General features: G+C 46.7%; 1 protein-coding gene across 1 annotated transcript in view; it reads right to left on the reverse strand.

Annotated features, from left to right (window-relative positions):
- The window catches only part of ARID2 (AT-rich interaction domain 2), a 279,055-nt gene that overhangs the window by 191,176 nt on the left and 73,308 nt on the right, over nt 1–14,571 (reverse strand). The window lies entirely within an intron of this gene.

Below are 14,571 nucleotides of genomic sequence, written 5' to 3' on the forward strand. Positions count from 1 at the left end.
CAGATGACCTTGTCTTTATCATAGAAGAGCCCCTACAGTCTGGAGTAAGGCTAATGGAAGTACTGGGGGAATATGAGGAAGTAGCAGGCCTGAAGATAAATAAGGATAAAATGAAAATGTTAACAAAAAATATGACTATATTGCGAGAAAAGAAATTGGCTGAGAAAATAAATATTCAGACAACAACAACAACAAAAAGGTATTTAGGAATCCAAATGACTGCAAGATGTAGTACACTTAAAGGGGATAATTACGACAAATTAATTGAACAAATTAAAATGAATTTAGATAGGTGGAAAAACTTGCAACTTTTATTTCCATGTATCCCAATTAGATTTAAAAAAAAAATTTTTTTTTACAAATTTGAATAAAATGACTTTGAAATTCATTTGGCAAGGTAAAGAACCGAGAATTAAATTAAAATTATTACAGGATGCTAAAGAAAGAGACGGATTGCACCTTTCAGACTGGGAAAAATATTATCGAGCAGCAACTCTTGTATGGATGAGTGATTGTATGGATGAGTGATTGGATACATTTAAAAAATAGGAGGTTGTTAGCCTTGGAAGGCCACAATATGCAGATTGGGTGGCATGCTATTCTCTGGGAAGAGAAATACAAAGTTCACAAGTACTTCCAGAAGCACTTCATCAGACGTGCACTCTTGGATGTTTGGATCAAAATTAAGCAATGTACTTATATGGAAGTTCCGAATTGGATATCGATATTAGAGATGTTTACACACCCACATTTCATCAAGTCAGGAAGAGTTATTACGTATAAAGATTTGTTAAATGAGAGGGGAGAGTTGAAACTTAGGAAAAATTTAAGAGGAAGGAATTGAACTTGAATGGTGGGCATATCTCCAAGTACAATCAAAGTATATGAAGGATAAAAAAGATTGGGGCATAAAAACAGAGAATTCAAAATTTTTTTTATTAAGAACAGAGGAGAAGGCAATAAGGAAAATATATCATTATTTATTGGAACAAGATATGCTAGAAGAACAAGTAAAAGAAACAATGTTAATTTGGAACAAATATTTTGGCTATAGTATCGATCTAGACAAGCGGCAGGATCTTTGGGAAAGAAACATAAAAATTACCTTAGCTACTACATACAAAGAAAATTTATACAAGTTGTTTTATAGGTGGCATCTTCCACCCACAAGATTAGCAAAAATAAGCAATAAACATTCATTGATGTGTTGGAAGTGTGAGGCAGTGCCAGGGACCTTTTATCATTTATGGTGGGAATGCCCAAAAGCCCCAAAATTTTGGCATCAGATAAGACAATGGATAGAGGAGATACTAAAGCAAAATATATAAGCAAAACCGGAAATCTTTCTACTGGGTATTATAGAGGACAAATACAATAAGAGCACAATTTACCTATTGTTACATATTCTAACAGCAGCAAGATTAACTTTTGCACAAAAATGGAAAAACAAAGAGATCCCCCAGAAGAAGTGTTAGCTAAAATATTAATTTGCGTGGAAATGGACAGACTGACCTTGGAACTTAAAAGATAAAAATGAATCAGAGTATTATGAAATCTGGAACAAATTTTATTATTGGCTGGAAAGGAGGGAAAATGCTGGGATATAGGACCATTGACAAGTAAAATGTTTGGAAGTTTTTAGGCTAATTTGTTATGATAGATACGATTGAAATAGATATTGAAATAACCTATGTGGTTGAAATATATGTATTCGAACTGTGATAATTAATGTAAATATGTATAGAGATAAAGAAGTGTATCAATTATATGACAAATTTTGATGAAAATGTTTAAACCAGAGATGTCATGCTATGTCCAGTGTTTTTAATTTGTATTATAAATAAAAACGTTTTTTTTTTTAAAAAAAAAGAAGAAATGGCTACAGTTGTTTGTTTTCTGGACTTCCAACCAATTAAAGTGCCTCCAAACAATACCACAATACCAGAATTAGACTTTCTGGTTTTTACATCATTGGCATAATCACTGTCAACATAACATTTTAATTTCAATTCTTCAGAGACTTGTATTTGAAGACCCAATTTCAGAGTTCCCTTCAAATACCTGAGAATCTTTTTTATACCCATCCAATGCGATTGCGTTGGTGCAGCACTAAAGCGACTTAAGATGCTTACTGCACAAGCTATGTCTGGTCTGGACCACTGTGACAGATATAACAAGCTCCCTATTGCAGACTGATATATCTCTTGATCACAGGCTTCACTTTTGTCCTCACCCAAATTGTTGTGAAAAACACTGCTCATAGGTGTTCGAGCAGAATTACAATCCTTCATGTTGAATCTCTCCAACAGCTGTTCAATTTTCCTTCTTTGACTGAGAACATAACCATCTTTCTCAGTTTTTGGTATCTCTACACTGAGATTTTTTTATTTCTCCCAAATCTTTTAATTCAATTTTTTTTCTCTAATTGATTAGCAAATTCTTTTATCTGTGACAAATCCTTTGCGATGAAAGATCATCTACAAATGCTAATAATTGACAATCCCCACCTTGTAACTTTCCAGTATATATGCAACCATCAGCCTTGCAACTCTTGAACCCAAGACCCTTCAATGCACTATCTAAACAGATATTTCCATTTCTGACTGACTGCTTCAGCCCATAAATGGCCTTCTTTAATTTATATACAGTATTAGGCTTTTTACTTTCTTACCCTGGTGCTTGAATCATATAAATTTCTTCCTCTAATTCTGCACTGAGGAATGCTGTGGTTATATCAAAATGCCAAATTTTATGTCCACTTGCCGCTGCCAAGCTAGTACCAACCTTATGCTTTCACTCTTTACAGCTGCCACAAATACCTCATCATAGTGCATGTTTTTCCTATGTGAAAAATCTTGTGCCACTAACCTTGCTTTATATTGTACCTCATTGTTGGGCAGTACTTCCTGTTTGTACACCCATTTACATCCTATGCAGGAGTGAAGTGCTACCAATTCGAGGCAGTCAGCCCGAACCTGTAGTGAAAATGCTACTAGTTCACCCAAACTGGTAGTAAAAAGTATGTTAAAAAGTTTTTAAAAAGTTCCAATGATTGCGCAGCACAGATGACAGTTGGAACTTTTTTTTACTTTTTAGAGCATTTTTTTACTACCTATTGCCCAAACCGGTATTTTTGTGTAAAGTGTGATAGTTTGTTTTTGAGCTGTGACTCTGTGAGGTTCTTGCTTGTTGCAGGGGCCATTTTGTGTGAAGTCCAGCTGCTTTTGCATTGTGTGTGAGTAAGTTCTGTAGCTTTTGTGTTATTTTTGTGTAAAGTGTGATAGTTGGTTTTCCTGGTCAAATGCCCACCAAGCCATGCCCACCCAGTCACATGATCACCAAGCCGTGACCACCAAGCCACGCCCAATCGGTAGGAAAATTTTTGAATTTCACCACTGATCCTACAGCTTTGCAACCTTGTGGCAAAGTCATAGATGTGAACACTTTATGTTCACCTATGGATTTCATTTCTTTGTCCATGGCTTCTTTCCATTTTACTTGTTCAAGTTTGGGTAACGCCAATATTTCCTGATAGTTTCTTGGCTCATACCACACATTTCACACCTTAACTTCACCAGTAGAATACCTGTCAGGTGGAAAGAACGTTGGTCTTACCTGACACGTCTCTTCTCAGTGCGCTGCGGGAGACTCCAAGCAAGGGTTAACGCAAATCCTATTGCCAGAGTTTGGGTTGATAGAATTCCATGGCCACGCCTCTCTTGCCCGGCTAAGCTTCAGTTTTTTGACAAAGTCACGTCAGATTAGCAGACTGGCACCTGTAGAGAGATAAGTGCCCCTTGGACCCCTGGACCTGGAAAGTCAGCAGGGTGGGTCTTGGAGTCTCCCGCAGCGCACTGAGAAGAGACGTGTCAGGTAAGACCAACATCCTTTCTTCGTGTGCTGCTTGGAGACTCCAAGCAAGGGATATATCCAAGCCTGAAGTAGGGGAGGGAAAATGGCTGTCCCTCGTCCCCGTGGTGGCATGTACTCTCTGCAGAACTCTACGCCCAAAGGATGCCTCAGCCAAGGCATACACATCCAGTTGTCTAATAAAGGGCGATGGCGATGACCAGGTCGCCGCCCTACAGATGTCTTCTATTGGAGCTTGTGTGGCCCAAGCAGCACTGGTGGCCGCACTCCTAGTGGAGTGAGCCGTAATTCGTCTCAGGACATGCCGGGCCTGCATCTCATAGGCCTTGGAAATGCAGGCCTTCAACCAACGGCCAATGGAAGAAGAAGTCACCTTCCTGCCCATGGTTGCAGGCTGGAAGAATACAAAAAGAGATTCTGTCTTCCGAAAGGAAGAAGTCCGTTTGATGTACCTACGGAGAGCTCTCCTGACATCCAGGGTATGCCAGCGTTCCTCTGCGGGATGATGGGGAACTGGGCAAAAATTAGGCAAGATGAGTTCCTGGGCTCGGTGGAACCAGGAATTCACTTTTGGCAGGAACGAAGGGTTCAAGCGAAGGACCACCCGATCTGCATGAAAAATGCAAAGGTCCTCCCGTACAGACAAAGCCGCCAATTCAGATATCCTCCTGGCAGATGTTATCGCCATGAGGAACGCCACCTTCAGTGTCAAATGTCAGAGACCAGAGGTCTTTAAGGGCTCATAAGGTGAAAAAGTGAGAACCTGAAGCACTAAGGCCAGGTCCCAGGTGGGGTAGCGATGCACCACCGGAGGCCTCAAGTTAGCAACTCCCTTCAGAAAACTACATATTCGGGGGTGGTGAGTAAGGGGTTGTCTGTTCTCCCCAGCCAACACCGTGGCCAATCTGTGACCAGTCTCCTAAGGGTGTTGGGAGATAGCCCCTTGTCTAGTCTGGTTTGCAGAAATTCCAACAACTCAGGAAACGAGGCTCCCAAGGAGTCAAGGTGCTGCGAGGAACACCAATGGCAAAATGCCCTCCAGGTGGCGTCATAAATCTGGTTCGTGGAAGGTCACCTTGACGGTCTGGATGACCTTCCCCGACAGCTTGTCTCTCCTCAGGAGACACCTCTCAAATGCCAGGCGGTCAGCTGGAGCCACTGTGCCTCCGGGTGTAGAATGATCCCCTACCTGAGAGATAGCCTGTCGCGGGAAATCCACCAGAGGCAGGACACCGAGAGGCTGACTAGGTCTGTGAACCAGGGATGCCTGGGCCAATGCAGAGCTAGAAGCAGGACCTCTGCCCTCTCCTCCAGTATCTTCCAGATGACCCTCGGAATGAGGGGAATCGGGGGGGGGAAACATAAAGCAGCCCGAGGTTAAGGACTGCAGAGAGCATTGGTCCCCTCTGCCCCCAGAGTCACAAACCTGGAGAAGAGCCTCGGTAGTTGGGCATTGGATGGCTGGGCAAACAGATCTACCACTGGCTGACTGAATCTCTTGCACACCTCTTTGAAGAGGTCTGGGTACAGGTGCCAATCTGAGTGGTCCAGGGTCGTCCTGCTCAGCCAGTCCGCCTGCATGTTAGATGTGTTCTGCCTTGACAGAGAGAACGTGTCTCTCTACCCAGAGACCCAGTCTCTCTGCCTCTGCCATGAGGGACCTGGACTGGGTGCCTCCTTCCCGATTTATGTGGGCTTTCGTGGCCACATTGTCCATCAGAATGAGAATGTGCTGGCCTGACACTGCCTCTCAGAAGTGGAGTAAGACCAAGTGAACTGCCCTCAGCTCCAGCCAGTTGATGCTGTTCTGGAGCTCCGTTGGGGACCACCTGCCCTGAACTACCTGGGATTGGAGATGGGCTCCCCAACCGAAGAGACTCACGTCTAAAGTTATCATGACGTGCTGGCTCACCCTGTAGGCACATCCCTGCCGCAGGTCTGGGGAGGCCCACCAGTGTAATGATCTCAACACCTTTTGGGTGAGTCTCACTTTGAGACGTGAGTTGCACTTGCTGGTTTTCTGATGTGGTAGAAGGAACCACTGCAGTGCCCGGGCATGCAACTGCGCCCAGGGGACTATGGATAGGCACCAAATCATCTTCCCCATCAGTTGGGAGAGAAGGTTTAAAGGCACCAATTGCATAGCCACTATCCCAGCCAGTAAGGACTGTAGACTTTCCAGTCGGTCTGGTGAGAGAAATACTTGGCTAGAGGAAGAGTCTATCACCGCACCCAGGTGAAGAAGACTGAGAGATGGCACCAGGTGGCTCCAGTTGACCGTGATGCCATGGTCTTGGAGTAGCTGTATCACGGTCTGGACCTCCTGTTCCGTCCATGAGGCTGACCTGGACTGGCTCAAAATATCGTCCAGGTAACATTGTAGACGAATGGGTAGCGCCCAGATGTGGGCTGCTACCACTGCCAGAACCTTTGTGAAGACTCTTGGGGCCAATGACAGGCCAAATGGCAGGGCCCCGTATTGGAAGTGGCGCCCTCCATATGAGAACCGCAGGAACCTGTGATGACGGAGGTGAATTGGCAAGTGCAGATAGGTCTATGGAGATCAACATATCACCCTCCCTGACACAGCCCAGGATGGATTGCAGGGACTGCATCTTGAATCAGCGATAGACCACATAGGCATTCAGCTTCTTTAAGTCCAAAATTCCCCTCCAGCCCTCCGAACTCTTGGGTACCAGGAATAAGATTGAGTAAAATCCTTGGCCTTCCTGGCCATCTGGAACCGGCTCAATGGCATTGAGTTCCAACAGATGCTGGATCTCGGTTTCCATCAGCTGATGTTTTTCGGCATTCACTGGTACTTTTCAGCGAATAAACCGGTTTGGGGGGTTGGATAGGAACTCCAGTGCAAAGCCCAATCACACTGTCTGGAGAACCCACGCATCCATCGTGGTCTCCCCCCATTGGCCTGCGAAATGTTGTAAGCGGCCGGCAATGGGAAACATGGTGGGATAGTCATTTCCCGCGTTGAAAGGAGTGAACTCTTGACCCACGAAATGGCCACTTGATCTGTGCCTGTCATCTGCCCGTCACAAAAGGACGACCGATCCGGAAATCGCTCGTGCCCCTGGAGACTCCAAGCAGCACAATGGAGAATCCCCTTATTCCATCGCTCTGACCTGCGTGGCATTGACTGCTCTTGTGTTTCAACCCTCTCTTGCTTCATATCCAACTCATCATCTTCTCCTGACTCCTTTTCTTGTTCTCTTTGTTTCTCCTTCCTGAATGTTGACACCGTCACTAAGTGGGTCACAGTCACTAAGTGGATCATTCCAAAAATTTGCATCAATTCTGTTCAAATTTTGCTCTGCAAAGCTAGCAGACCTGGAAGGAACGTTGTACTCACCTGAACGTTCTTTCTATGTGCGCTGCGTGAGAGTCCAAGCAATGGGTGATAACCTTGTCTGATTGGCCAGAGACTGAGTTGTAATTTGATTATTTGGTCATGCCTCCTCCTTCCTGTTTAGGCTCAGTTTGTTAACGAAGGTCTGGATCTGGAGAAGATGTAACCTGTAATGAGAAAAAGAAATACACTCTCCCGGCCCTGGGTCCTGTCTAGAAGTTTAGGGCAGGTTTGGACTCTCACACAGCGCACATAAAAAGAATGTTCAGATGAGTACAACGTTTCTTCTCCTCAGCGCTACTTAGAGAGTCCAAGCAATGGGATATGCCCAAGCTAAGTATCCCTAGGGTGGGAATTAGAGTCGTCCAGGGGCCGGTCGACCAGAAGAACCTGTTGCAAGACTCGTCTCCCAAAGGCTGCCTCAGCTGAGACAAACATGTCCAGTTTCTAGTTTCTGATGAAAGGAGAAGGCGATGCCCAAGTGGTTGGCCTGCAGATCTCTAAGATAGAAGCTTGAGCAGCCCAAGCCGCCGTGGTGGCTGCGCTTCATGTAGAATGGGCTGTAATGCGGCCAGGAATCGGTCGAGCCTGATGATCGTAAGCCAGAGAAATACAGGCCTTGAGCCAATGACCAATTGTGGACGGAGTCACCTTTGTGCCCAGGGATCTCGGCTGGAACGAGATGAATAATGCCTCCGTCTTTTGGAACAGTGCTATCTAGAGATGCATAGGGTCCTGCGGACATCTAAGGTGTGCCATCGGCGTTCTCTGGGATGTTTGGGATGTGGACAAAAATCTGGTAATATAACCTCCTGGGCCCTGTGGAACCAGGAGTCGACTTTCGGGACGAATGTCGGGTGAAGGCGGAGGACAACTCTGTCCGGATGTATTATACACAAGTCTTTCCTTACTGAAAGAGCCACCAGTTCCGAGATTTGCCGAGCAGATGTGATGGTGATGAGAAAGGCAACCTTAAAGGTCAGAAGTCTGAGAGGTGCAGAACTCAACGGCTCAAACGGAGCGGACATGAGAGCTTGCAATACGAGGTGCAGATCCCAAGAAGGGTATCTGTGAACTGGTGGGGGGCATAGATTGGAGGCCCCTTTTAGAAAGCTACGGACCCTTGGGTGTTGAGAGATGGTCGCAGCTCCATTGCAGAATAGAATGGTTGCTAAAGCAGCAATTTATCTGTGAAGAGTATTAATGGAAAGGCCAGCATCAAGCCCATCTTGAAGGAATTCCAATATCTGAGGAACAGAAGTTGATGTTGCGACTAGGCCTTTCTTGGTGCACCAGCGACCAAAGGATTTCCAAGTGGCGTCATATATACGGGTTGTAGATGGACGTCTAGAGGCTAGGATGGTAGAATTACTTTCTTACAGAATCTGTCCTTCCTCAGGATCTCCCTTTCAAGTGCCAGATGGCCAATTAGAGCCATTGAGGTTCCGGATGTAGAACAGCCCCCTGGCTGAGGGAGATCTTGTCTGGAGGGATTCTCCAGGAAAGGGACATTGACAGGTACATGAGATCTGTGAACCAGGTCCGTCGGGGACACGAGAAGGACTTCCAGACCTTCCAGCAGGATTTTCCTGATGACCCTCGGTATTAGAGGGGTCGTGGAAAATGCATACAATAGGCCCTGGGGCCATGAGCATCAGAGGGCATCTGTCCCTTTGGCTCCTTGTGTCTGGAATCTGGGGTAAAACCATGGAAGTTGCGTGTTTGCTGGGTGGCAAAAAGATCAACCAGAGGGACCCCAAATTTTGTCACTAAATGTTTGAACAGGTCGGTGTGAAGTTTCTGAAAGAATCAGCTCCATCAGTTCTCCCTCCCTCCTGCTCATGGCAACTTGAAAGCTTTGCATGTTGACAGTCGGGATGTAATTTCCATTCTGCCTGATCGATGGTGGTCCCGCTTAACCAGTCTGTCTGGTTGTTGGACAGTCCAGATATGTGCTACGCTCACAGGGATAGCAGGTGTCTCTCCGCCCAGAGACTGATCACAGAAGCCTCGTGCACCAGTACCCTGGAACAAGTGCCCCCTGGCGGTTCACATGTGCTTTGACTGTGACATTGTCCATCAGCAACAACATGTGGTAGCCTGATAATTGAGATTGGAAATGGCGGAGCGCCAAATGAGCGTCTCTCAGCTCCAGCCAATTAATGTTATGGCTGAGGTCAGATGGAGATCAACGGCCCTGGGTCACTTGTGATTGCAAATGAGAGCCCCAGTCGAAGAGGCTGGAGTTTGTGGTAAGGGTGAGACGGGAGTGCTCCTTGAAGGAACATCCCTGTTCCAAGGCTGCTGACATCTACCACTGCAAGGATCTGAGGACCTTTTGGGAAACTCTGATCCATTTGTGAGCGTTGCTGACTTGGCAAGAGGAGCCATTGAAGAGGACGGGAGTGCAGCCTCGTCCAAGGTACAATCTGTAGGCAGGATATTATTTTGCCTAACAATTGGGAAAGAAGCACCAATGGTATCTTTTTGAGGATTCGAACTTGCCATATGGTAATGCGGATGTTGGACAGATGCTCCCTGGAAAGGAAGACAAAACAGGTCTGAATGTCAATTCTTGCTCTCAGGTGGACGATGTTGGTGGTGGGAGTCAGATGGCTCTTTTCCCAATTCATGGTGAACCCATGATTTTGAAGGGTTTGAACCGTGGAGATTTGCCTGCTGGGGAGAAGATGACAAGATTAATATGTCGTCTAGATAACAGAGCAAACGTACGGGTCTTGCCCGCAAGTGAGCAGCCACCACGTCCAGAAGCTTTGTGAATACTTTGGGGGTGGACAAGAACCCAAAGGGCATGGCTCTGTATTGGTAATGCCATCCGGTGTAGGAGAACTGGAGGAATCTCCTGTGAGATGGCCTGATAGGCACATGTAGATAAGCCTCTCAAAGATCTATTGAGGTCAATAGATCTCTCTGCCTGATGCAACCCAGAATGGTGTGCAGAGATTGCATTTTGAAGCGTTTGTACTTGATGTGTACATTCAGCTTCTTGAGGTTCAAGATGGCCCTGCTTCTGCCGATTTCTTTTGCACCAGAAAGAGTATCGAATAGAAGCTGAACCCCTGATGTTGAAAGGGAACAGGTTCTATGGCCTGAATGGCCAGCAGATGCTGGATTTCGGCTTCCATCAGAGACCTCTTGGTGGATCCCGTGAGACGGAACATTGGACGAACCATCGAGGGGGTTTGGAACTGAACTCTAGGGTGAGACCTAGTGTTATGGTCTGTAATGCCCAGGCATCGGTGGTCAAGTGCTGCCAGCAGGTTGCAAATCTGCCCAGGTGACCGCCAATAGGGCCTTTGTCAGGACAGTCATTTGGACTGACGGTAAAAAAGAAGAGAAAAAAAAATAGTCAAGATTGTTAAAGTGGATTGCAAACAAAATGGATCCTTTTTTAGGCTGCTGACTAGAATTGTGGATTGTAGAGAGATATCTTCAGGAGAAATAAGATCATTACAACACTGAATTTTTGCTTTGGAAAAAACCTTGAACTTTGATAGTGATAACAGCTATGAGAACTTCTGAGGAGGGTTTTGTTGTGACCCAGGCCCAAGTGGGTAGTAATTGACACAAACAGTTCCAAAACAAACAGACTTTATTAGAACAACTGAGAATTAACTCATTCTCAGCGTAGTCCAAACTAAATTAAAACAAACTCTTCATAACACAAATTCTTCAGTCTAATCACCAACCTTGGTATAATTAGGCAAACTGCCAAAGGCTTCTCTTGGCAAAAGTTCAAAAGAAGACACCGACAAGAGGTAAGTGCAGCAAGACTATTGTTGTTTTCCGACAAAGAGCCCAAGAGCCGTTGCTGATCTTTTAAGCCTTATGGGAGAGGCCAATCATCCCTTGGCCCTACTCCCAAGTCCTCCTCTTTCCTTTAGCTACTCTTGCCTTCCGGCAGCTCTTCTCATACATGCACTAGGAACAGACTCCTCCTGTTCCTCTGCCTCTCTACTGTCAGCCTCTGGAGGCTCAGGAGTCCGCACATCACTCCCCGATGGCCCTGGCCCCATCTCTGCCTCCCACGCAGAGCCCTCATCCAGGCCTTCCCCAGCCTCCAGGACTGGCCCATGTTCTTCCTCAGCCTCATCGCTGTCTGACTCCACTGCCAACACTGCAGGCTGCTAGTGGACCACAACAGGTTTGTTTGTCTGCAAGTGGCTTGACTTTGATGATTAAAAAAGGAGGATTACAACACAACTTTAAATTGGAATAATATTAACTCAGAAAGAACAAAATGGCGCAGGAACTTATGGAAATGGTGAAAATGATGTACCTATCACTGAAAATGGAAATAAGGTAAATGACCACAATGCTGCATGGAAAACCAAAATCTGATGATTGGAAAATTGTGTTAGAGTACACTCAAGCTGGCAAGGAAATAACGAATGGGAAGCAAGAGAGAGAGATTGACAATAAAGAAGAAGACAAAGAAAAAGAGATTGACTATGGAAAATTAAATTAAATCTGGAGGGCTCGGGACAGGGGTTGTTCCTCTGTCCTGGTCCTATTAGACTTCTCAGTGGCTTTTGATACCATTGATCATGATATCATGCTGCGCCGATTAGAGGGGCTGGGAGTGGGGGGCACTGTGCTGCCGTGGTTCTCCTCCTTCCTCTCTGACCGTAAATTTGTGAACCGGCCAATACTCTGTTCAGAAAAAATACATTGTATGTTTGTTTGTCTGTTTGTGTAAAAAATAAAAAAAACTTTTTTAAAACAAAAACAAATAATACTTCTGCTCTGCGTTTCTAAATCAGTCCAAGCAATGGAGATATTAAGAATATGTCTCTCTAGGCCGACTGTGTTAACAAACTGAGCCTAAACAGGAAGGAGGAGGCGTGACCAAAGGGGCGTTTGTCCTACCTTAAACGCTGATTCTCTCCGGCTGCAGAGTGGTTCGGGAATGGGTTAATGGAGTCCAATCTGCCTGGAGACTAAATCATAATTTTGTGGCCACGCCTCCATGTCTCTACTTCCTGTCCCAGTTTTCGGTGAAGAAAGACCTGAAAAAGAATCTGGACCAGAACATTAGTAAGCTCTGGATCCAGTCCCTGGCAAAAAAGGGTGGGGCTGAACCACTCTGCAGTCGGAGAGAATCGGCGTTTAAGGTAGGACAAACGCCCCTTCTCCTATCCTGCTGCAGAGTGGTTCAGGAATGGGACATACCCAAGCCTGCAGTGTTACGGGAGGGAAGCCGAAGGGCCTGGATCACCCCCAGCAATAACAACCTATTGAAGAACCCTCCTCCCGAAGGATGCCTCCGCCAAGGCGAAGACATCAAGCTTATAATGCCTGATGAAAGGCGAAGGAGAGGCCCAGGTATCCGCCCGGCAAATTTCCTCAAGGGAGGCTTGTGTGGCCCAAGCAACTGTAGTCGCTGTGCTACGAGTTGAATGCGCTGTGACGTGTCTAGGTGGTGGCAGTGCATTGCTTTCATAAGCGCAGGCGATGCACGCCCTGATCCAATGACCTATAGTGGAAGAGGTCACCTTGATGCCAAGAGAAGTAGATTGAAAAGAAACAAACAGAGCCTCTCTCTCTCTCTGGAGGGCATAGTGCGGGAGATATATATTTGAAGGGCTCTCCGCAGATTCAAGGTATGCCGTTTTCTTTCAAAGGCATGTGAAGGCCGAAGACAAAAATTAGGCAAGATGACCTTCTGGACCCTATGGAACCAGGAGTTAACCTTGGGAATAAAAGATGGGTCCAGACATAAGATTACTTTGTCTGGATGGAAAATACAGAGATCAGATCTCACCGAGAGGCCGCCAGTTCTGAGCTGCGCCGTGCGAATGTGATAGCTATCAGGAAGACTACCCTAAGGGCGAGAAAACAAAGACTAGCCATTCTCAGAGGCTCGAAGGGAGGTTCCGTGAGTTCCCGCAATACCTTAGGCAAATCCCACGTGGGATAAGGGTGTATGACTGGGGGGCGAAGGTTACTGGCTCCCCGGAGGAACCTGCGGATGTTGGGATGCAGGGCAAGGGACTCTCCTTCCCTGCCCATAAGGACTGTGGAGAGAGCAGCAACATGACATCTGAGCTAGCCCTTTATCTAGATCATCCTGCAGGAACTCCATCACCTGTGGAACAGAAGCTGAAACAGGGTTAATGCCGCATGCAGAGCACCAGCGAGAAAATACCTGCCAGGTGTGATTGTATATCCGGATCGTCGACTGTTTACGGTCTGCTTGGATGGTCCAGATGACCCTGTCCAAGTATGCACGTCGCCTCAGGAGGACCCCTTCAAGTGCCAGGCGGTCAGTTGGAGCCATTGCAGCTCCGGATATAGAAGGACCCCCTGGCTGAGAGATATCCTCCAAGGGGGAATTCTCCAAGGTGACGAAATGGAGAGAGCGACAAGGTCTGTGAACCACGGCCTTCGAGGCCAATGCGGTGCCACCAGGATCACCTCTGCCCCTTCTCCTATGATCTTGCGGATGTCGGCTAGAATCAGAGGCAAGGGTGGAAATGTGTACAGGAGACCCGGAGGCCATTTGCAGTATAGCGCGTTAGTCCCTTCCGCCCCCTGAGTTGGAAACCTCGTGATGTAGCGAGGGAGATGTGCATTGAGATGAGATGCGAAGAGATCTACTTGTGGTCGGCCGAAGCGAATGCAGATGTCCCGGAAGAGGTCTGGGTGGAGACGCCATTTGGAACTGTCTATTGTGGTCCTGCTTAGGAAGTCCACCTACGTGTTGGAATCTCCGGCGATATGATCCGCCTTCAGTGATAGGAGGTTGGCCTCTGCCCATCTCCCGAGGCAGAGAGCTTCCTGCATCAGGTGTTTTGACCGAGTGCCCCCCTGGTGGCTGACGTGGGCCTCCGCCGTGGTGTGGTCTGTCAGTATGAGGATGTGTTGACCCCGTACTAGTTGATGAAAGTGGCACACGGCAAGATGAATCACCCGCAGCTCCAACCAACTGATGTTGTGCAGAAGGTCCTGAAGAGTCCAGTGACCTTGTGCCACCTGTTGGTTGAGGTGAGCTCCCCATCTGTAGAGGCTGGAGTCTGAAGTGATGGTGATTCTTCGGGGCTCCCGGAATATCGTCCCCTTGTCAAGGGTGGAGGACGTCCACCAGTGAAGGGAACAGCGAATAGCAAGAGGGACCCGAACTGGGGTCCGGGGGTTGGATACCTTGGCCCGTTGAAAAGGAAGAAGGAACCACTGGAGCTTGCGAAGGTGGAGACGAGCCCAGGGCACTATTTGGAGTCACAACACCATCATTCCTAGTAGTGATGATAAGGTTGCCAGAGGAACCTTTGGGTCTTGAAGTACCTGGGCTACTTGTTACCTGATGGCTATCTTTC

The sequence above is a fragment of the Pantherophis guttatus genome, chromosome 7 (genome assembly GCF_059756535.1).
Source record: "Pantherophis guttatus breed Tessera chromosome 7, ASM5975653v1, whole genome shotgun sequence".
NCBI lineage: Eukaryota > Metazoa > Chordata > Lepidosauria > Squamata > Colubridae > Pantherophis > Pantherophis guttatus.